This window comes from Canis lupus, chromosome 16, assembly GCF_003254725.2.
Source record: "Canis lupus dingo isolate Sandy chromosome 16, ASM325472v2, whole genome shotgun sequence".
NCBI lineage: Eukaryota > Metazoa > Chordata > Mammalia > Carnivora > Canidae > Canis > Canis lupus.
The window spans coordinates 3,926,924-3,950,975 of record NC_064258.1 but is presented as its reverse complement, the minus strand read 5'-3'; the positions used below and the strand labels follow the sequence as shown (position 1 = coordinate 3,950,975).

At 35.0% G+C, this 24,052-nt stretch overlaps 1 protein-coding gene and 1 long non-coding RNA gene across 2 annotated transcripts in view; one reads left to right on the top strand and one right to left on the bottom strand.

Moving 5' to 3' along the window:
* Positions 1-24,052, top strand: part of CNTNAP2 (contactin associated protein 2) — a 1,981,926-nt gene that overhangs the window by 157,981 nt on the left and 1,799,893 nt on the right. The gene's annotated exons all lie outside the window — the stretch shown is intronic.
* LOC118351056 (uncharacterized) overlaps positions 15,569-24,052 on the bottom strand; it is a 54,066-nt gene continuing 45,582 nt past the window's right edge. Inside the window, exon 3 of the long non-coding RNA XR_004805860.2 lies at positions 15,569-17,925. This is a non-coding gene — a long non-coding RNA (uncharacterized LOC118351056). The remainder of the gene's footprint in view (positions 17,926-24,052) is intronic.

Sequence of the window (24,052 nt, the reverse complement as noted above, 5' to 3'; positions counted from 1 at the left end):
ACATTAAAATTTAAGAACATCTTTCTAAAAACAGACTGACTTGAGGGTCTCATATTGTATAAACAAGTTATCTTTTTAAATATTGAAAATGGTATAGCTGGTTGATTTTTATGGTGAAAAATAACCAGAGTCCTTTTAGGCTTGCCGTATAGTTTCAAGTTATCAAGTTATCAAAAAACAATGGATTTACATACTTATGGGCTTAAAGACAAAGTTAAGAAAATTATAAGTTGCACATATAGATAGCAGTGTAAGATATTAAGAAAAAAATCACAGTAGGCACTATTGAAAAGCAGCAGAGGAATTACACGTCATTAGGACTCATGAGGAGTTTGTTAGTGCACACTGGGTTTGTTCGGACTTTCCTGACAGCAGGACAAAAAGAGAAGTATTGGATTGTGTGATATTTATCAAAATCATTGAAATTAACCTACAGAGACTCTTTGTTTGTATTCAAATCCAAAGCATTTATTGCTCACCATGACAGGTAATTAACTTGAATTTCACAGAGATGCTATTGAAGACAATAGTTACATTATTTTTTTAATAAAAAATAAGAGACTACACTCCAGTGGTAACTGCCTTAAGATACTAGAAGACCCCAACATTGCAACAAAACCAAAATTAATATTATATATAATGAATGCAATTAAAAGGTAGATGTAGGGATGCTTGGGAGGCTCAGAGGTTGAGCATCTGCCTTTGGCTCAGGGTGTGATCCCAGAATCTGAGATCAAGTCCCACATTGGCTCCCTACATGGAGCCTGCTTCTCCCTCTGCCTATGTCTCTGCCTCTCTCTCTCTGTGTGAATGAATAAATAAAATATTTTAAAAAAATAAAAGGTAGATGTAGCACATTTTAAAGACATTTCTGAAATCTGTTGGACTCTATACAGCTTGATTAGGAGACAATAAAATTGACTCAGGATTAATTTGGGAAGGGGAGAAAAATCATATGTCCTTTAACAGAATGTTGTCTCATTTCCATTCAGAAGATCTACCAGGTGTCATTTAAACAACACTGATTAAGGGTGCCTGGGTGGCTCAGTTGGTTGAGAATCGGAGTCATGATTTCTGCTCAGGTCATGATCTTAGGGTTTTGGGATTGACCCCTCATCAGGATCCGCATGGGAAGTCTGCTTGAGGATTTCTCTCCCATTTCCTCTGCACCTCTGCCCTCTCTCCCACTTTCCCTCTGTTTCTCTTTCTCTCTCTCTCTAATAAATTAATTTAAAAAATAAACAACACTGATTGAATGTCTACAAACGTCTCAAGTTCTATGGGTGATCTCAAAATAGATACACATATATATTCACAAAAGTGCTGAGAACTTTCTGATGGAACAAACATAAGCCTAGGAGGGTATAGCCTGTGTGTTGGAGGGGAAGCAGCCAAGACAATGGATACAGTGGTAATGTGGGAACTGTGGTAAACCTCTTCACAACTAAATGATTGTGGTTGAGTTGTGAGTCCCAACTCCATTTTTTATTCCAGCAAGTTCCTTTTTGGGCAAGCACTCAGGGCTTGGCAAAAGGACAGCTCTCCCTTTGCTCTTTCTGGGAAACTAATTGAAGCCTAATTTCCACCAGCATAGAGTCCTGGGTAGTTGTGAAGTGGTTATAGTGGTAATTGAATAATTTCTAGAGTACACAAAAAGGTGCAATTAATGATAAAATGACTGCATAAATGTTTTCAGCAAAGCAAAAAAAAAAAAAAAGTTAAGGTGTAATGAAGACTTTTGCTGAGTGACAAAAGGATTTAAATAAAAACTACCCAGTCCCTACTCATTTTTCGGTAAGGGATATTTTAAAGCATTTTGACAGACTCAACTTCTGTATCCATCTGCTTTATGTATGTGTTCATTCGTTCAACTTCTTTAAAAATTTTTTTGTGTGCTTTCTATATGACGGAAGCATGAATAGGCCACACATACAGAATATATTATATTCCAGAGATTAAGTGTCATACATATATTAATTCATTTCATCCTCTCATGGAACCCTTGAGGTAGATGATTCTTCAAAATTTATGGGAGGAGAAGATGAAACATAAAAAGCTATGGGATTAAAAACAGCTATGGGATTTTCTCAATATTGCATCGCTAGTAAGTGCTGGAGGAAGGACTTGAAAAGGCAGGTTGGTATTGGACTCAAAACTCTTAAACAATATGACATGTTGCCTCGTGAGTCCCAAGTGATGGACTAAGTGTAAAACATGACCCAAACCATGCAGTTTCTGCCTCAGATAAAGAGCTCTTTATCACCATCATTATCTATTATTATTATTATTATTCATTATTATTACTGTTGTTAATACTTCACTGGGATAGCCTTGTACTCTATTTCTGTTACTAGAAATGCATCTCTAGAGACATGCTTCACATTTAAACAGGGGGCAGAGTTTCCTCTCCCTATATATATATATATATATATATATATAAACTTTGTCCCAAATTTATTATTTAACCAAAGTTACCAGTTTTCTGCAGTATAGCAGACACTGTTGGTATTGTGGACTGGTGTTGCCCTCAAGAGTTTCGGCTTCTAGGGGTAGAAATAGGTAAGTGCACAATTATCATCTAAAATGACAGGCACTAAAATAATGCTATTGGGAATTTAGAGGTGGGAGCAGCTGTGTACTGTGTACACGAACACACGTGTATGGTGTGTTATGGGAGACATGTGGGGTCACACAGAGAGTTCAAGAAACACAAAAGGGATGTGGATTTAGGATAGGAAAGAGGAAACTTAGGCAAAATCTTTAAATATCTTTATTTCAAACATATAATAATTGAGAGTATAATAAACGGTTAGAAGCAATTTGCCAATCTGAAATTTTATACCCTCCCTCGACTCTAAAAAAATTTTTAAGTTAAATACAAAACACCAGACTATCTTTTATATCCAGTGTTAATGTTGGGCTTAATGTTATATATCAAGTTCAGGTTGGAGAAATTAGCTGGTGAGAGGAAGCAGCTTAGCTATCTTTGGAAATGATCTAAATATTGTTTGGGCTAAGATAGTTTTAAGATACCTCCTTATTGACCATGGAAATCTTACAAATATTTCCTTTATTAACTTTGGAGATAGCTATTATAGTGTGTTTTGCTGGGTCTCCAGACCGTGTCAAAGCTGCCCTGTGTGTTTGTGTAGGTTGTGCCACAAAGAAGGGATCCTGCCTCAGGCAGTATAGGTGAGCTGAAATGGAGCAGAAGCTTGCCAACCAAGAGCGGAGGGGTGCATTTCTGTTTTGCAGTGAGGTGTCTCAGAGGCCAGTGGTCCTGGCTGCAGCAACTGGAACTCAAAGCTATTTCCTGGGCCTTCTGATCTGTGCACCAATTCTAAAGCAGACTTCTGGTAATAAAGAGGAACTATAATTTGACAATCTGAACTGAATTCAAGAAATGTCTTGGCCGCTACTTGACATATAATTGTGATGTAGCGCTCGTGCAAATAAGTCCTTGAGTAATTACTGTGCAAAGTGGTTTTCTATATGATTATCTTATATCATATTGGTAGTGCTACACAGTATGTCAAAAATTAAACTTGGTATTTTTAATGCTAAAATGAGTAAACACTAATCAGAATGCCAGCAGGTACAACATCTTTGAATGAAAATACCACATTCAAACAGCTGTTTGGATTCCTTTTGTACATGGTCTGCATAGTTAGCATGATAAATATGAATAGAATTTTCATACTGACATTTAATTAAAATGAAATTACCTATCATTGTTACCCACTACATAGAAGCTATTATTTATGTTGATATTATTCTAATACCATATTAGGCTGAGATTGAATTTGTATCCGTGGTTTTTATGAATTGAATTATTTCTGATTACTCAGTTTTTTTAAAAGCCAAAGAGTAGATACTTTTGCATTGTGCATAAATATGGCATATTTTCCACTTCTTTAAAGAGTTAGAAATTGAGTAGTTCTGTATAACTGCAATTGCATACTGTTTACTGGTTTGTCCCTTTTGGCTTCTTTAAATATTTTGGTGCTTTTAACGTGTCCTGTTTTAATTTATATTTTAGATCTGGGCTAAGATTGAGATAATTTTTTTAACTATTAATATCCCTCTGTCTAGGCTCCCGTTATGTTATTATGGTTGCAGTTGCTTTAACTTTTCACAATCAAGGTAGCACTTCAAGTCAGTAGAAAAGTGATATTTATCTATCCACCCATCCATCTACCCATTGCTCCCTCCCTCCCTCCACTTGTCCCATCCATCCATCCATCCATCCATCCATCCACTTATCCACCCAACCACCCATCCATCTATCCACCCACCCACCCATCCATCTACTTACTCATCCACTCCTTCTTCATATACTATGGATATCCAGGGCTAACATACACTGAAGCTAATTGGAGTTTGGTACTATAAACCTCCATTTTACCAATGGCAGTACAAACCCCTTAATACACAATTTAGAACTTCCAGATACTTGGTATTTTAACAGGTGCTTCTCTTGACTATTATAACACAGCATAATACTCTGTAAAATCACTTCAGCAGAAATTTACTTAAATTTTAATTCTAAAGAAATAGCAGTCAGTACAAACAGGAAGAAATGGTGGTTTACACTGGCATTGACTTTCTAAGTTAAACAAATCAATTCATTGTGATTCTGACATTCTTTTGGACAGACAGTATTAGATTGATAACAAAACAACATGGCACAATATTTGTACTACACTAAATGTGATTATGAATTATAAGCATAAACATTTTTCCCTTAAAAATATATATATCCTGGGCAGCCCGGGTGGCTCAGCGGTTTAGCACCACCTTCAGCCCAGGGTGTGATCCTGGAGACTCGGGATCAAATTCCACGTCAGGCTTCCCACATGGAGCCTGTTTCTCCCTCTGCCTGTGTCTCTGCCTCTCTCTCTCTCTCTCTCTCTCTGTGTGTGTGTGTGTGTGTGTCTCTCATAAATAAATAAATAAGATCATATATATATATATATATATATATATATATATATATATATATCCTTTTAATTGGGCAAATAGAGGCAAAGCAGATTTCTCTGATTTAAACTCTAACTCCAGTTTGTGTTTATACACTTTAACTTAAAAATGAGTGACCAGTTGCTTTCTACATAGCAAATAACTAAACTAGTAAATGTTATGCTAAAATAGCAAATATTATGCATCGCTTAATTTTTAGTTTAGAGGAAATCAGCTGATTCTAAATCATTGATTACAGTAGAATAAAAGTAGAATATATGAATAATAGTAAGTGTTCATCCATGGGATAGCACATACCAATGAGGAAGAAGAAAGGAAAGTTAGCTAACATATAATATATAAATAGCTACCCTAGTCAGTTGATCAAAAGCTGGTTGGTATTATCTATTTTAAGTTCTTGTAAGGATTTTCAGTGAGAGAAAAGAGTATCATCCCCTACCACCCAACCTATCCTTAGTTTATCTGAAAGAGACTGTAAGCAACAAATAAACTGCCAGCACTCTAAAACCACCTCATCTGTCATCTTAAAATTTGTGATAAATCAAAAGGAGCTATGATACAAGTATTTTAACCTCCATGACCTTGAGCAGCTTCCTGAAATTTTTGACATTAATTTACTGCAAAGGAAATGTCTGATAAGATGATATTAAATGTTAGAAACTTGTGCACCTGACATATGAGGGTTAGTTGATGAGTAGACTTGGATTTTCAGTATCCCTGAATAACCAGTAACATATGTTTTTTGTAATATACCATCATTTTACTGTTAGGCTGTAATGTGATGCGAATTTTTGACTTGTGTTTATTTACATTTTGTGTATGCATTTGTTTTTTTTTTTAATTAGTGATGCCACAATACCAGAATGTGGCTTTATGCTATCAATTATGAGTAACCTTAGGTTAATTGCTATATTTAATTTCCTCTTACAGCTACAGATTCTTGTGACTTAGAATTGCCTTAGAATGTAATAATTCTAGCAACAAGAGAAAATAGACTGAAATGGACCAGAGATTCATCTGTTCGCTCCTTTTATAAAGAGCAAAACAAAAAGCGCTCATAATTTGAGACATTGCTACCCACTTGAAATAATAAATAGCTTCTAGATTAAGACATAACTGCATATTTTTCTTAATTCTTCCAAACAAATCAAATAAACTATAGTTGGAAGATATATGATCATTTGTCTTATGATTTAACTTTTGACAATGCCTTTTAATCTTTTGAGTTCATTTTAAATTATAGGCCACCTGCTTTCCTTATTAATTACTCGTGTTTATCAAATGATCTGTAATTATTTGTAGATAATGATAATTCATTTTTAATGTAGCTTTTTTTTTCTGTATATCTCAAGTTACTTCATAACATTATTATTACTTTCCTTTGATCTTCAAGTCACAGAGATAAAGCCTGGTGCTCCACTTTCTCATCAGTTATAGAAATTAAGAGAGCAAGGAAATGGGTTGCATGACTGAGTCAAAGTCTGATTATGTGTCTCGTCAGAGCCTTTGTTGCAAATACTGAGCCCTGTACTCTTTTATTGACCTTTTATTGTTGGGAATCCTGATGTGCCACACAGAGAGGACACAGAGTAATATTGATTACGTAGACAACAGAGACTTAAACCAAAAGGTAGTGCTGAGAATTCAGAATACCAAAGAGTGGTTAAAAAGGTGAGTATAAAAGAAATACCATTATTAATCCATCCATGATGGGAGATGAAAATCACCCGGTTGTGTTTGGCTATAAGAATTTGTTAGATTCCACTCCTGGGGATCATAGTGAACATATCCCGGTGAAATATGTAGACTGAAGGGATAAAGAAGATGTTAGATATTTGTAACTGTTTCCTGTATCACAGAAATTACATTTTTTTCAGGAAAATGTTCTTCAAATACTACTCACTCCAACTGTTGTGTGGCTCCCCTCAAGCTCTGTTCTTTCAGAGTTTGAGCTGTTTTATCCAGAAAGCTCTGCTGCTCTTCTTCTGGTGCCCTAATTAAGCAACTGAGAGAGATTATCTGCTGAAGGGCACCAAATCCGGAGGGTGTGGGCCTTGTTCATTCATTCACTTATACTTTCAACAGATATTTAGAAACTAGTCAAATCTCTTAATCAGGTGGAAAATGTCATTGTTCACCACTTAACATTGCGGTTCAAACTACATCTACCTATTTTGTAGAGTGGTGAAGATTGACAAATGTTGGTATATTCTTAACTCTTTTTCATTTATCCATATACATTTTAATATTTATCATAATGTTTGAGTTTCCTCTGAATATAGGACTTTTTATATATGCAGTACATTGAAATTATAAATTTAGCAGTTGACATTATAAGAATAATTACTACAATTTATAATTATTCAGACAACACAAACAGAAAGGTAATTATATGTACTAAGCTCTAATTTCCACAGAAGTATAAATTCAGTGTACTTTCCTGTCTTTTCATATAATCTTCCTAAGAACCCTTGTATAATTTGACAAGAGTATCAAGTCTAAAGAAAAAAAAATCTCCCCATTCATTCCTTGTCTTACATGTTGTGCCTGCCAGTCATTTGTTTTTCCTTTTTTTCTTTTATGGTATTCCTTTTGAATATATATTTTTTTTCAATGGCAGCAATTTACTCTGGTAAACAGGTACCCTTCACATGATCTGAAAAGTACTGATTTCTTCTCAGTCTGCCACAAATACAATTAAGCTGTTCTGTTTCCAGGGTCAGCCACCCCTGTTTTCTGAAATACGAGGTCTCTAAATTTCTAGTTTGAAACTAAGCTATTGCTATCACACTGGTAGACAGAATTTCCAAAAGTTCAAGCTCACATGGCTTACTTCAACTTAAAGACCATATACACAATGAACTTCTTCAAAACAATGTACTATTGTCTCTTGAGGTATTTGGTGTATGGGAAACATAACTTTTGTCATCAAATAAGCGTTTGTCATCACAATTCTGATTATGAATTTATGGTTATTGTGATTATGAAATTTGTAGCAAAATGTATTCTGGTTTTATATATTTTAGTTCCATTTTAATTATATTTTTCATATTGAAAAGAAAACATAAAAGTGTGGAGAAGTAAAAAATGTCAAAACATGAGTTCTCATCTCAAAACAAATTCTGTCATCATAGGTGATCTTATTTCCATAACAATAATAATTACATATATTATGCATGTAAGGTAGGGGAAATACATAGTAATTAATTTCTTAAAATGCAGTATAGGCTTCTGAAGAATCACTATTCAAATGCTATAACTTTCCTATAAAATCAAAACACATTTTGTAGTATTCAGAATAATTTTACAACTAATTTTAATACCTTCTCTCCCTAATTTTATATATATTCTATGTTTGGAAAACACATACAAATTGTAGATATCTGGAGAATAAACTGGTTCTTTTCAAGAGGGATGCGGGGAAAGCATCTACCACAATAAATTATAGAATTAACTCAGTTGAGTTAATGGTGAGGCTGGGGTGGGTTGTGTATGAATTTTTGGAAACACGTGGAGAATACTTGAACATTTCTATCTGTAAATGTTCTGACTCTTTAGTTCATTACTTTAGCAGATACTTTTGGAGCACTTACTCTATTCAAGACACTGTCGTGTTTGCAAGTACTAACTGATCTGTGCCCAAAGGCAGATACTACTGTTGTCCCATTTTACAGTTGAGAAAACTGAGGCACAAAAGATAAAGTAACTTGCCCAAAGTCATTTGTTGTAACATGTGGTGGAGCTGGTATTTGAACCCAGATAGTCTTGGTTCTAGAAACATGCTGCTGATTGCCTTGTTCTGTTTCTTCTCCATAAGAAGGAGTCACAGATTCATCCTTATTGTCTAAGTCAGATAAAATTTGCAATGCTTAGGCTTTTGATGCCCTTCTGAGACTTTAATGATTTTTTTCTCAGCAGGTATGTGAGTCTGAATATATCAAATCTGTTCTTCCTTATGTCCTTTATGTAAGTTCACAGCATTCAAAGTGGTTTATAAAAAAAGGACTTCTTACAATTACACACTGATACCGGAATTTGGGTTGTCATGTCATCAAATTGTATTGTATTAATACAAATATTAAAATACAGTAGTAAAAGCCTTAATTTATGTGTCCAGGTTAAGACCTTCCTGTAAAGCCAAAGAGATTTTAAGAGTTTTGGACGTGGGTTGGACAAACAAATGTTAGAGAATAACAGAAGATTTCCATTCACTTCTTTAGCAAAGTGAAAAGTATACAGCTCATAGTTTGGGCTCACGTCATTTTGATGTCTCATTGTTTTTGCTTTCTTGCCCTCTTGAAGCCAGACTTGACCTGTATGTGGATATTTAGGACCCAATTCTCTTCTACATGATTGATTGCTCTACTTGATATCTATGAATATGAAAAACTTGAATGTGATTTTACTTTAGCATGTGTTAATGAAAATAGTATTCTGTGTAGCTTATCTAATTTAGCTGGATAGCAGAATAGGAAGATATGGGTTGTGCCTGAATTTTCATCATTTGGGCATGTCTGTGTTACTCTGATTAAGGCCTACCTCGAGTGACACCATAGTTCCTGCTCCATAAAGGAATAAAGAGACAAACCCATTCCTTTGGTTTTACACAGTAGACGTTTCCATTTCCTATAAATGTGCTTCATAGGTAGGCAAGATATTTTTTAAAATATACATAATGTCATGCACAGTAAGAAGGGAGACATACCCGATTAGATAAAGCTTTTGAAATGTTTTATTTTTCTGTTATGGTAACAGTATGGATTGATCTCTGCTCAACTCCATGATCTGACTCTGATCAGAAATACTTTTTTTCTCTTCTTTGACCCCATTGAAGGTATGGACAATATAGTTCATGCAGCTTTCACAGTGCGAGGTTGATTTAACTGATCAGAATTTAGAGTCATCTGACTATGCCAAAATGAAATTATATAGCATGAATTTTCTGTTTCTACTCATACAATTCCCTCGTTTCTTTGATTTTCTGAGTTCAAATGTTAGAATTTTTAAAAAATCAACAATAAATAAGGGAGATAGAAGTTATTTTCTAAGTGGCTTGATTTCCAGGGAACAGGAAAAAAATGCAGTTATATTGAAAGATTTTCTGAATTGTTAATCAGGTAATAATTAACAAGTGTTTACAAACACAGGCCAATTTAAAAATGATTTTCAGAAATATGAAGCATGGGCATGGCAAGACTTTCACTGATAATATTTTGCCTAAAGGATGATGACAACCTCACTAGGAGAATAGAGAGGAAGAAACATGGTGGCTGGAGCGAGAACACAGACAAGGCAAGCCCTGTCATCAGATGATCCATGGGGCATATTCCCATTTGGGTAATCTGATGATTGTAGAATCAAATGTGAATTTTGAAACAATTGAAATGGGGGAATGGAAATGGGAAGTTTTGTTTTACCTGTTTAGTTACCTGCAATGGTGGCATACTGCCTGGTTCCTAAATTAGAGATGCAGGACTTTCTGGCCAAACCTTTGGAGAGCAAAGACCTCACTCCCACTCTGCAGAACTCAGGTCTCATTTTCATTTTGCCCAGCTGCGCTTCACGGATCCTATATCTTCATCCATGCTGAGAGCAAGTCCAGGCTCCTGAATCACCCTTCCTAAGTACCACCTAACAGATTCCTTGGAATGAGAACTTGGCCATCCCAGGGGCTGCAGCAGCCTCAAAAATGGAGAAGATAAAATGTGGAATGCAGACTGCACCTCATTATGACTTTGTCCTAGAATAAAGTTCTGTGGCGTAACCATGGTGTGTGGCAGTGATGGGCAAAGCCAAGAAGACAGATGCTCTTGTGTGCCTAAATAGCACACAGTGGCACTCTCCAATCTGTGGGTGCTTAAAATGTTAAGAAGGAAAATATTGTTCATCTGAGGTCATAAAGACAAGGCTGAAGAATATGTAGAATGGATGGTAGCCTCCGTGCAGGATTCACGGGCTCATTTTTCCCCTGCAATTTTACACAAGACTTAAAAATATATATTAGAGATTCTTCCCTTGATCACCCACAATGATTTTTCAGTTTTTAAAAGTGCCATTTAAACATGCAGAAACATCTCAGAAAATAATTCCATTACTTTAGCACAATTGATAGGGCTTCAGGAGTGAGTTGAGAACAAAGGCCACATGGAAATAGACTCGTAGGGAGGGCAGAGCAATACCGAGAAAAGGATCTGGAGGGAAAAGGAAGACGTTGGATACCTTCTTTTTTTCTACCTAGGGCCACTACTGATGGTGACAACCCAAATGACATCCACTTTATCACACATTTTAGAGCTTGTCATTGATAGCAACCTAAAATGTTCATGGGCTTCCATCAGTAGATGCTATTTCTTTTCTAGAGCCCAGCACACCAATGATGCTCCTGTGGCAGCACCAAACTATAGATTTGAGTAAATCCAGCAGCAAGAACCAGTATCTGTACTCTCAGATAAATGGCGTTACCCGCTTCACAGCAAAGAAATTTCCTTTCCAGTTCTTAACCATCCAATAGCTAACTCTGATATGTGAGTTCTGGTGGAAAATCAGCTACCTATGAAAAATTTCCATGATGTCTAGGGGCATTTTATGATTTTTTTTGGAAACTTAGCAGTTGCCCAAATGTTTAGGAAAGGCTTTCTCCCAGTCAAGGGTATTGTTCATACTCTGGAATTAACTCATCCATGGTGCAGTTTCAGAATGAGCTATGTACATTTGAATTTGGGAAATCTATTGGATCCTCTCTTATTTTCAAGGACATTTTTTTTCTTTGAATAAGATGAGACTCTTTTGTATTCATTCTTCTTATTCCTGGTATGATAGTAACTGACACTCAGGAAGGCTCCACTCAGTGTTCGTTGATTGAATACATGAAAGCAAAACAAAGACTGAATAGAGCATGCACAAAGATGGAAGGCTACTAATGACTTTGTGGCCACAAATTGTAGAATTTGCAAAATAGAAAATCTGATTTTATTGGATAGTTTACCATATAGGGCACAGAATTGGATATGAATTGAAAATCAGAAAATATTAATTCCTTTAATTAAAGTGAGAGAGAAAAATTGGGAAGCTTTAGAAAATCAATAATAGAAATGAGTAATTTTAATGGTTTCTTGCAAAATAACAATCACTCTGGTCTTTCTAATGTTTTAATTAACGTGACATTGTCCGAGTCCTTAGATATCTAGAGTGAAAAGAATCTTAAGAACCATCTTATTAAACTTCTTATTTCATGTACGTTTGGGAAGACATTCAGAAAAACTCACCCATGCGTGACTTAAAGGTCTCTAGAAAAACTATGTAAGAAGTTTTTCTTTTTATGGGAAATAGATGGTATAAAAATCATCAGAGTAGGCAAAATAAGCCAGAGTCTTTTGCCTGTGTTAAGAAATCATGAAATATTTAAAGATCTTTTATTGAGATTTTTTTTCTTCATTAATTACACTTTGTCTAATGGTTTTTTGTCAAAGCCCTGACCAGAGCTTGCAATTGTAATTGATAGGGAAAAAGGAGAGTAAAATCTTTTGATCTCTGTCTCTTGGGGTAATGCAGTATCTTTATCATTGAGATCAAAAGACCCAGAGTATCATGCTGGCCAAAGAGAGGCTGCAGTACTGATTCTGGTAGATTGGAGACAGCAGACGAGGAAGTTCCCTACTATATGTGCATGGGAATGATATGATCAAAACCAAAAAGTAAAACCGTTGAGTGCCTTTCTGCTATGCACCCTTGTATCCATAAATAACATGAAGATCTATAAATAATAAATCCATTAATAGATTCATAATATTATTCATAATATGAGTCCCTGGTAGATCCGTAAATAATATTGTTCAGGAGAGAGACCCCATTCCTTCACAGAGAAGCTACTGTCCAAGCATATTCCTAGGAGTCATTAGAATATATTTTTATTAAAAATTCCGAAGGGGGACCTTGGATGGCTCATTCAGTTAGACATCTGCTTCTGGTTCAAGTCATGATCTCAGGGTCCTGGGATCGAGCCTCCCAGAGCAGGGAGTTTGCTTCTCCCTCTGCTGCTCCTCCTGTTTGTGTGCTCTCTGTCTTTGTCTCTCTCTCTCTCAAATAAAATATTTTTTAAAAAGTCCTGAAGGAATACCTTTTACCCATTCTTGAATTGCTAAGGGGGACAACTAGAATCCTAGAAATAGAGAATTCCTTATTTTTTTAAATAAATGCTTCATGTATTGAAATGGTTTCTCCTTCTCTAGCACTTGACCAATTGAAGTTAATGAAGTTTATCTTTGTAATGATGCCCATTCATTTCTATGCTCCACAGTCTCCTTTTATTCCGGGTATTACCATATTTCCTAAAGAAATTCCTTTTATAAGGCATGCTTCGGTAAACTAAGTCTCAGAAGGGTTAGTGACTTCATGCCTTGCCACTCCAGGGATTACTTGCATTTTCAAGAGATCCATAAAAGAGAATAATGCTTAATCTGAGATTTCTAGTACTCTGATATGTAAACAGAGTTACTGTGGGCTGTTAGAACTGGTTGTGTACCCATTTAGTCAGGACCAAGAGAAACACACACAAACACACACTCCCTGATAATTCTGTTCTTTGACTCCCATTTACCCTCCAAAAAAGATTATCCTGGTGTCTCCTGTTTAAATTGAATACTTATGAAGCAATAAGGTAGTATTCCTGTTCATGTGAATCTAAGGCACATGTACTCAGCTTATATTTTCCCCTATTTAATTTTCAGGTATGGGTGTTTTCCAGGCTAGAGACCTAGAATGTCAGGATTACATGGCTTACTGAATACTGTCTTTCCTTTTCTCCATTTTATATAGATTTTTAGAGCTGTCCATATAATTCCTACTTAGGATTACAGTTGAGAGAGTGGAGGAGGAGACAGACACACTCACATACACACAGTAATTGTGAAAATGTGAAGTGTGAATATGAAGATAGGCACATGATAGGCATTTAATAATTCAGCTCCTCATTTCCTTATTTTCTTCCATCTTCCTTCCTTCCTGCTTCCCCTGTGAGATATGTTTTCGGTAAAAATCTCCTCAGTTAATATTGGGCCAATGAGACTGATCATGTGAACATGGTTCAGGTGGCAGTAATTAACTTCTCATTTAAATACAACTTCATAGGAAGACATTAGACAGACTTATTAAGATTTGTCTAGATGTTCATCTGGCCCCAAACTGAGCCTGCTGTACCAATTTCCAAAAGAATTGCTCAAACTTGACACTCTTCTGTTGATGTTGATTAACTTCTAAGATCTAAGTTAATGACTCTACCTACAATTATATTGCTTGCTTATTAGGTGCTTAACATGATGGTCAGACATGACATATTTAACAAACATTATCACTGTTCTCTTCCTGAAAATCCTAATTCTATTAAAGATCACACATACACACACCCAACTGATAATGAATAGGGAAAAACAGATAACTGTATTGAGGCCAGTGAAGGACACTTCCATTAATTTTTCACACGCCTGCATATACATGATTCAGAAAATCAACAAACGATTATTTCTGTTTGTGCTCTCAAAGTCCTCAAAGAGAATTAATGCAATCCATTTCAAAGTCCAGGAGCCAGCCTTGCATATCTCCTCCCTGGATTCTCCTGAGTCTCTAATTCTTGTCAGAACTGCTATGAATCAGTTGCTTGACAGTGGGTATCATTCGCTGAGAGCAAATTAATTCAAACAGCCCTCAATCCTTGTAGGACAAAACTGTCATGTGCCTCCTGGCACACTTCTTTGTGTTATAAATTGAGGGATTTCAGCACTTACCATCCCATTTACAATTTTGTGTATGTTGATGACACATCATAGCCACAAGGAACTGTTAAAGTGCACAGGGACAGGTACGTGCACAAATCAAACCTTTGCCACAAAAAAGTAAAAACCCCATAGATTAGAAGAGTGATGACTTTTTATATTTAGCTTGTGACAGCTGTGGACAGCACTGCTGGCATCCAAGTCACAGAACTGTTTTACTCTCCACTTTGTGATTGATCCAGCTTCATACAAGGTATATTAACCAAATGTTAAAAAATAAGTGCCATCCTTTTGGGTACCATGCTGCCCATTGGAGGGCCAGTTTTCTTATGGAAAGAAGGTCACATTCATTGATGTTGTTCTTATTTAGATGTCCAGTATGGAGGATAAGTTATTTTCCATTGTATGCATAAAAGTAGTTTGATGTAATCCCCCCACCCTGGGGAAACTACAAAAATACAACAACTTATTTTAGACTGCAAGTCCTAAAATGTGACTTGATGATAACATGATAGTAAAATCTCATTGGGATGGAGTGAGCAAGGGAGGAATTTCACTGATTTCTTTTTTTTTTTTTTTTTTAGATTATTTATTTATTTATTCATGAAGGACACAGAGGAGAGAGAGAGAGGCAGAGACACAGGCAGGGGAGAAGCAGGCTCCATGCAGGGAGCCCGATGTGGGACTTGATCCGGGGACTCCAGGATCACACCCTGGGCCAAAGGCAGGCGCTGAATCACTGAGCCACCCGGGGATTCCCCAATTTCACTGATTTCTTAAACTTAATTCTTCCAGGTTATCTGGAGAAAATAAGAAGATAGATAGATAGATAGATAGATAGATAGATAGATAGATAGAGATAGAGATATAGTATCATACTCAAAATACTCAAAATATGCTAAAAATATATTATATATACTCAAAAATATATATATATATATATTTTCCTCTACATAAAATTTGATTTAAGGGCAATCTGAGCCAGGCAAATGATAGGGGGTACTATAAACAAAATACTCGTATCTTTTTGTACATAATGCATCAGGTGTGTTGGTTAAACACTGAATTTTAAAAAGAGTAGCATCAGATAGATAGCAGACGGCACCTCTTAAATAATACAAACGGTTGTGTATCTGCACAAAAACAAAGAAACTTTGCTAAAAAAATACTGAAAAATGCTATCTTATTCTGCAAAATATTGCAAATACAACACTTGGGATACTTCAAATGAAATTGAAATTTTAAAAGCCTATCTCTATGACTAATAGTTCATCTAACATGCAGTCCATTCGTACTTCGATTGCTTATCAACAAATGAGAAGGCTATAAATGCTCAGTGCATTTTGAAGGTCAGTTTTTATGGCTGCATAATTTTAAACTAGTTTAATCCTCAGTGGCTATTGTAATAAAAAAGGAATGAATTAATGGTCTCTTAACTAAAGTGAACTTTTGATACAGAAACAAAAGGAATATTAAGCATACCCTGCCTTAAGTGAAAAGATTAAGAGCTTTATTCCGTGGAATAAATTGGGCAGGACCTTTGATCTAGGACTTTTGAACTGATATCCAGGCTATGAAAAGGGTTTTAAGAGAGGCGGGGATTGACTATTGTTGGAAAGAAGTACAGAATGATGTGGTGACGATTAATAACAAGATCTTAACACTAACCCGTAGCAACCACAGGGTGTGCCTAAGTACTAAAGTGATGTTCTCAGTCTTCGCTTTGTCACCCAAAGTGTCAAGATGTTTCCTCCTTGACAGAATTAGAATCAAACCACTCATCAATCCTGCTCCGGATTCTGGAAATACCGCAAAGTTCTTGTATCTTTTTTGGGGGGTGGTGGGGAGGGGTAGTACAATGGATGGCTATCAACCAGACTTTTTTCTCATAGAAAATATAATCAAATGAGAGCATAAAACCATAACAAAATATGTTGGATAGGAATAAGGGGTATGAAGACAAATGAAGTATGGTGCAAGGACAGAGTAATCAAGCAGATGGGAAGTACTGAAGAAGGGCCTGTCTGATCTGATAAAGAACCTCAGTGAAGTGAGGAACAGGCCACGCATGTATCTGGTCCCTGAACTTGCCATTGTAAGAGAACAGCAAGACCAGAGAAGGAATATACTTGACTGTTGGAGGAAAATCAAGTGAAGATAACACAGTGGTTTAGATGAGGGTAGTAACAGCAAAATCGAAGGCAAGTGTTACATGCAGCTTCAGCTTTCTAATTCATCAATTAGCAAATATGTGCTAGGGATATACTATGTCCAGAACAGTATTGAATCTACATTCTTTCCTTTAAATTGCCTCAAATATAATCAGGCTGTGGTTTCTGGAGAAAAGTAATATCACAATTTAATGATTCCAAGGTCTAAAATGTGATCAAACTGTCCGTAAGACCTGAGCAATAATCAGAGGGTTTTATTCAGTAACCAACTATCAGATAAATCACTCTGGCATTTATCAGCTTTCTTCCATTAATCCAGCAGTGTGATTTCTAACTGCCTCAGTCATTCAGAATATAGACTCAAGCTCAGAGTAAGCAGAAATGGTCTTTGGACATTAGGGAGAAAAGAAAATTTTCTAAAAATTTGTAAATTCCAAATTCAGGTTTCTCCCCCACCACCTCCTTGGGAGAGGAAAGGAAGCACCATAGCTCCCAGTTTAGAGTCTACTGATCACTAGCTAATTAAGCTCAGTTTATCATAGTCACCTTGAATTTATTTTCAGTGTTCTAATTATCTATTCTGGTGTACCAAAATCCCCTCCACTTAATGTCTTAAAATAACAATTTTAATTTGCACATGATTTTATGGGTCAGAAATTCAGAAAGGGTCCCAATGAGCTATTCACTCCTGATTCATATGGCATCTCCTGGGGGTAGTCAGGGCTGGAAGAAAATCCACTCTCCAGATGAGGGCTAATCACTCACAGACCTGGTGTCTTGCTGCTTTTTGGGCTCTTTATCTCTCCACGTGGCATCTCATCCTCTAAGGACCCTCCACATGGCTCGGGTATCAGGTGAGATGCTGGTCTCCAGGTGATCATACTTCATCCATGGGGGCTGACTTACCTCAGAACCGGTGTTCCCAGAGGCCCGCAAAGAAACTACCAGACCTCTACTGTTCCACATCATTCCGCCCATCGATGAAATAGCAAAGCATTTGTAGTTACCTGTAACATGTCACACAGACCATGCAGAATTTAACGATGACAATATTGCAGGAGATGATATACATAATGATGTACATGAGGATGCCTTTAATTTTCATGAAAAAAGTTAATATTCACAACTTTGTTATATCAGTGAACAAGGTATCACATAGTTTAAAAATGTTTTTGAGAAAATTAAAATTATTTGATTTCTCAGTTATTGCTTCCTAAGTATGTATATGCAAATATATACATATATACATCTCTCTATATATCTAGATATATATATATATCTAGATAGATAACACCCTAATAAATGAAGAGGTATGGTATTTAATTCCTAAAAAGGTATTAACATTTATATTGCTAAAGGCCCAACATGACTCAAACTATTAAATCTTATAATCAAATGCATATTTCTATCTTGGGATTACTTATTTTAGTACCATTTACTCAAAAAGTAAATAGGGAGGGAACAGAACCATAAAACTTATGTATTCATACTGCTGGTATCCCCTGAAAAACAAAATTGGAAACATCAGGAAATCAATTGCCTAAAGGAAAATTTAAATTAATTATAATGTCTTAAATATTTTGTGAGGCGTAATGAACCTGAAAATGTGTGCCCTTTATTGTGGTGACTTTGGACCAACTGTTCTTCTCATTTAATAACTTCTTCTTTATTTACCCACTTGATCAGAAATCAGCAGTTACCCTTCAAAATATGTCACGTATTCAGTTACCTCCAAGTGTGAATTACCAAGAGATCTCAGAGAAATTTCCAAATGGAAAACTGCACTTATGAAAGAGTCAAAGTGATTTGTGAATGTATGCTTTCATTATCTACTCATCATCCCTGAGAATTATTCACTAACATGCTTCGTTTGTGAAGCAAGCAATAAGTATTACCAATGTGAAGATAATTATTCGGTTTTACTCTTATGGATACTAGATTCCTGTGTGACTTTTGTGCCGTGAAACATATCCCCAACCCAGGAAATATTGTTTATATGCATGCCCATGTATGCCGTGAGAGTGAAAGGAGAATGACCCAATTCCCAAGCTTAATTCCTTCATTTAAAAGAATAGATTATGCCAACCTGAAACTTCTTTAGAATCAAGGGGACACAGCTAACCTTCCAGTGTTGGATAATTAGGGTATGGTGGTGATTAACTTTTGGATTTTCAAAGAATTCTTATTGATCTAAACCATAAGTAAAGATGCAATTTTTATGAAAGCATATTAAATGTCAGAGTAGAAACATACACCTCATCTCTCATGCCCTAAAATAAAGTATATGTATACATATGCATACATGTATGTAAATATATTTGTATATATATATATATTTGTATGTTGCATGCTCACATATATTTATATTATTTATTGATATCAATAATCTGTAATAATCAATATAAATATCCATACACATATTTAATGTATATAATTTATAATATTAATTGTTATTTATTAATATAATATTTAATAGTATCAATATTATATATTATATAATATACCTATTATTTATATTAGAAATAAATATATAAATATTTTTATATATACATACATGTGTATATGTATACACACAGCATATTATATTCTATGGATACAAATACAAATGAATTAAAATTCCATAGACACATATATACACATAATATATAGGACTTATTTAGAAGAATGAATGCATGCTTTTAAGCTTGCTATTTAAAAAAAAAGGTATTTGCAGATTTCTTTCAACTTTGACAAAATCATAAGATTTGCTTTACTCTGGCTTTGAGGTTTTTTCCCATGGCACATTCAATTATTCCGTAGTGACATATCCTAAGAAAGTATTTGTATCCTCAGAGATTGAAGCTTCCATTCCCTCTGTCGATGCTGATTTTGGAAATGCTTGATACCAGTTATATGAATACCGTGTGTTTCATAATTGAATTTGCATATTTTATTAGTACCAAGGCTGGTTATTGGTTACACCAAGCTTTTTTTTTTTAATATTTGCATAGTTCAAGGGCTATATGAAAACAGTGATGATTGTTGTACAAGGTATATGATGGAAAGGATAAAACATTGATGGATTTACTTTAAAATAGTAATTATCGGGCAGCCCGGGTGGCTCAGTGGTTTAGCACCCCTTCGCCCTGGGCCTGATCCTAGAGACCCAGGATCGAGTCCCTTGTCGGGCTCCCTGCATGGAGCCTGCTTCTCCCTCTGCCTGTGTCTCTGCCTCTCTCCTTGTGTCTCTCACAAATAAATAAATAAAATCTTAAAAATAAAATAAAATAGTAATTATCAGGAACCTCTTAATTATTTATTTAAATTTTCTGAAGGTTTTACTTTGTATACATTTATTTCATTACTTAGAAGTCATATTTTGTGGATAACTCTAATCACATGAATGAGCCCAGCTGTATATAAAATATATCAAATATAATGCTAAAATTCTTACAAATTATTTCAGATGACTAAAACTGCTATTGTCACAGGAAAATGGGACGATCTTAGAGTGTATTGATTATGCAGAAATGAAATGCATCACAGGGAATCTACATATTAAATGAGGTAATATTAATGGTTAGTATTAGTATAATAGGAATGGGAACTTTTGCTGTTCATTTGGGAAAATCTCCTAGAGTGTGCTTTGCTAACTCTCAGCTAAATTTTGACTAAGTTTAGGGCACAACAGTTCATGGGATTGGAGTATGCTTTGACCCAAACATTATAAACATACCCTTGGCTTTAGTGATTGGTTAAGGGACAGGCACATGACTCAGTGTAAGCTAGGAGTCAAAACTCCTACCTGGTTTTGCTTGAAGCTGCCAGTAGGAACCAACACATATTTTCTGCTGGACTTAAATATAGGAGGGTAAATAACTAAAGCTACTGACAGATATCTTAGTACTATCTGGAACTTATGAACAAGTCAAAGTGGAGATGAACAGAGCCAAGAAACTCCCTAACTCTATAACATGAGGCCCTTACTCAAACATTGCTCAGATTCAGTCACAAGTAGAGGTGTGTGTGTGTGTGTGTGTGTGTGTGTGTGTGTGTTTGTGTGTATGATGGTCCACTTTGTCAGCTCAATGAAGCCAAAAATACCTTTCTAAAATAATATTTTTAAATACGTAAAATAAAACACATGGAGTTATACAGATAGAACTAATTGTATTGAAAACTAATTCTAACCAGGGAACCGAAGTATGTTCTGGGTTTTTTGTTTGTTTGTTTGTTTGATTCATTTTTAACATATCTCTGAGACTTTTTCAGATTCATCCTATTTGTTATTTATAAAACCTAAATTAAAGCAAGGGATTATTTTTGTCTAAATAGTTACATCAGTATCTTATTTTTAGAATGAAAAAGCATTTCAGAAATTGAGAACAAGACTAGGGTTAATGGATAAAATACAAGACACCGGTTTAGTTTGAATTTCAAATAAATAATGAAAAACATTTAGCTTAAACAGGTACCAAATATTGCATGGGATAGTCTTTTACTAAAACATTATTTGTTACTTGTCTGACCTTCAAATTTAAGTGGATAGTCTGTATTTTTATTTGCTAAACTGGCAACCCTACTAAACCAATCTAGAGCTAACAAATTTTAGAGATCAATTATCGTGATCACGTCCTAAGGAAGAACTGTGTTTACTAACATTAATTCTGCCTGACAAGTATCAACCCTTATGGACTGGTCTCAGAGCTGTCCCTGTATTAAGTTTTGTGAATTCTGGGTAGACAAATTTTTGCTTAACTACATTTAATTCTGTGCTTTAATGTTTTATTGATGATCAAATAAAGGTAGTAATAAAAGAATATTTCTTTATTTTCACAAAAGGCAATTTAAGAAACTGACTAGTCTGTTCCCAGAAAATCTGCCTAGACTTTAATGCCAAGAAGAAAATATCTCTTCCAAAATGATTTATTGAGCTTACTTTTAAAAGCAAAGTGTAAGTCACTACATTTTCTCCTTGCCCTTTCTGCAAGGGATGGTGATTTCAGTTGTAATGCTTAACAATAATTGAAATCAATTTCTCTATCTTTTGGTTTAAACATTTTAACATATCTCTGTTTTATGTATAACTGATCTATTTTATTGATATTATTTTAAGTTTGATCACTTTTTACAAAGTGATCCTATTATAAGTGAAATACCACTAATTTGAATGATTTCAGAATGTAAACTATTGTTAAGAATTTTTACAAGAAAGTTGATATATCATGCAGAAACTATAGGTCTTAAATCCCAAAATATCTCTAATTAAATTTTTTAAATGTTTGTTTTAATTTGAAGATTGAGTAAAGATTGTAAGCGCCTTTGATGGCATTAAAGACTTGGAACAAGCTTTGATTAGTTATATTAGCACAAATGCAATAGTGATGCATGCAGTGGATCAGTATGTCAAATTTAAGAAAGATATAAAAATAATGAAGCACTTTTTTGTACAATAGCACTCCAATTTTGATATACAAATAAAATTTTATCACTGAAAATGTAATAATGCTCATATATTGCTAGAAAGAAAGGGTTTTGACAACGAATTTAAAAGGTTGAAAAACAATTTGTGGAAAAGTAGTTTTAGTATTAATTCTGGTGTTAATTTTGAAAAACTAAAAGAAACATTAAAAAATACAGATTTGCCCAATTGTCTAAGTATTCATAAAAAGGGTACTATATACTGTATAGTGAGTGCTTCATATTGAAAAATTTTATGCGCATTGTGCCTAATTGCATTTAGAACCTCAAGCCATCTTTTGGGGGAAGGTGTGGCCGGCATTATTATTCATTACGTTAGAAAAGAGGTTGAATTTTTCTTCAAAAAATTTTTTCCGTACTTTTTTGGGGGGAATAATTTTTCATTTTCAGCAATAATCCTTGATGTCTGTAACATGCTAAATTATATTAATTCTAAGACCTTTTTATCACCAAAACATTTACAACCTAAAAATCATGGTCACTCAGGTTGTGCTTGCCATTATATGCACATATATAAACCTCAAAAGCTCCAGCATTAAAGCTTGCAGAATACGTGACCCTGTGGAAGGCCATTCTCCAGAGACAATACTGGAGCACCTTTTTAATCCCTAGGAACCAAATAGTCCAACTAATATTTGAAGGATGTGCTGAATCAGATATATTTACCAATATGCTACAAGCTGATATCAAAATATGGCTAGCCCTACATGACTGCAGATTCAGAATTCAAATGCCAACATTAGTGACTTTTTCTTCAGAAATATCACATAACTGATGGTTTTCATATCCGAAACAATTGCATTGTGTGAAAAAAAGTAGAAAATTGAAAACTCCAAATCTAAAAGTGATTTAAGAGAGTTCAGTTCTCAGGAGTCTGGGTGGCTCAGTCTGTTAAGGCTCTGACTCTTTATTTCAGCTCAGGTCATGATCAGGTCATGCTCTCAGGGTCCCAAGATCAAGCCTAGATTAATTAAAATTTTCTCTCTACGCCTCCCTCCCCTCTACCGCATATATGCTCTCTTTGTCTCTCCCTCTCTGTCTCTCCTGCTGTCTCTCTCTCTCTCAAAAAAAAAATCAGTTCCAAATGCAAAGAAATTATAGAATGTAATTAATTTATTTTGCTTATATATTTTATGTATATGATTATATCTACCCCTAAGGGTAAATACGTTTTTTTCAATACACATGAAAATACTAGATGTTAGAAAGCACATCATTTAATTGGTTGGGTCTACCAAAAGGTAATATCTCAGATTTGAGTGCTGCTATGCTAAATATTAGTATCCTGGGTTCTGGTTTGGAGCTATTTTGTCTCATTTCTCTGTTGACTCTAGTACCGCAATGTTTTAATTATTTTCTGCTTATAGCACATGCTAACATTTTAGGGTAAGACGTTACTTCTTTATTGCTCTTCATTTGTAAACTACTTTTGGCCACATTTTCTTGTTAATTTCAAATTTAACTTCAGATTTACTGTTTATCCCCTTTCAAAGAGTTTCCCCACTTCCCCACCGATGAAGCTGAATTGTAGTCATGAATAATCAGTATTCGGTATTGGGAATCTAGAAAAATCAGTATTCGGTATTTGGAATCTAGAAACACAAGATGATTTTCCATTTTTTCAAATTTTTATTGTATGTTGTTGGGTGAAGAACTTATTTTTCTTTTTTTTAG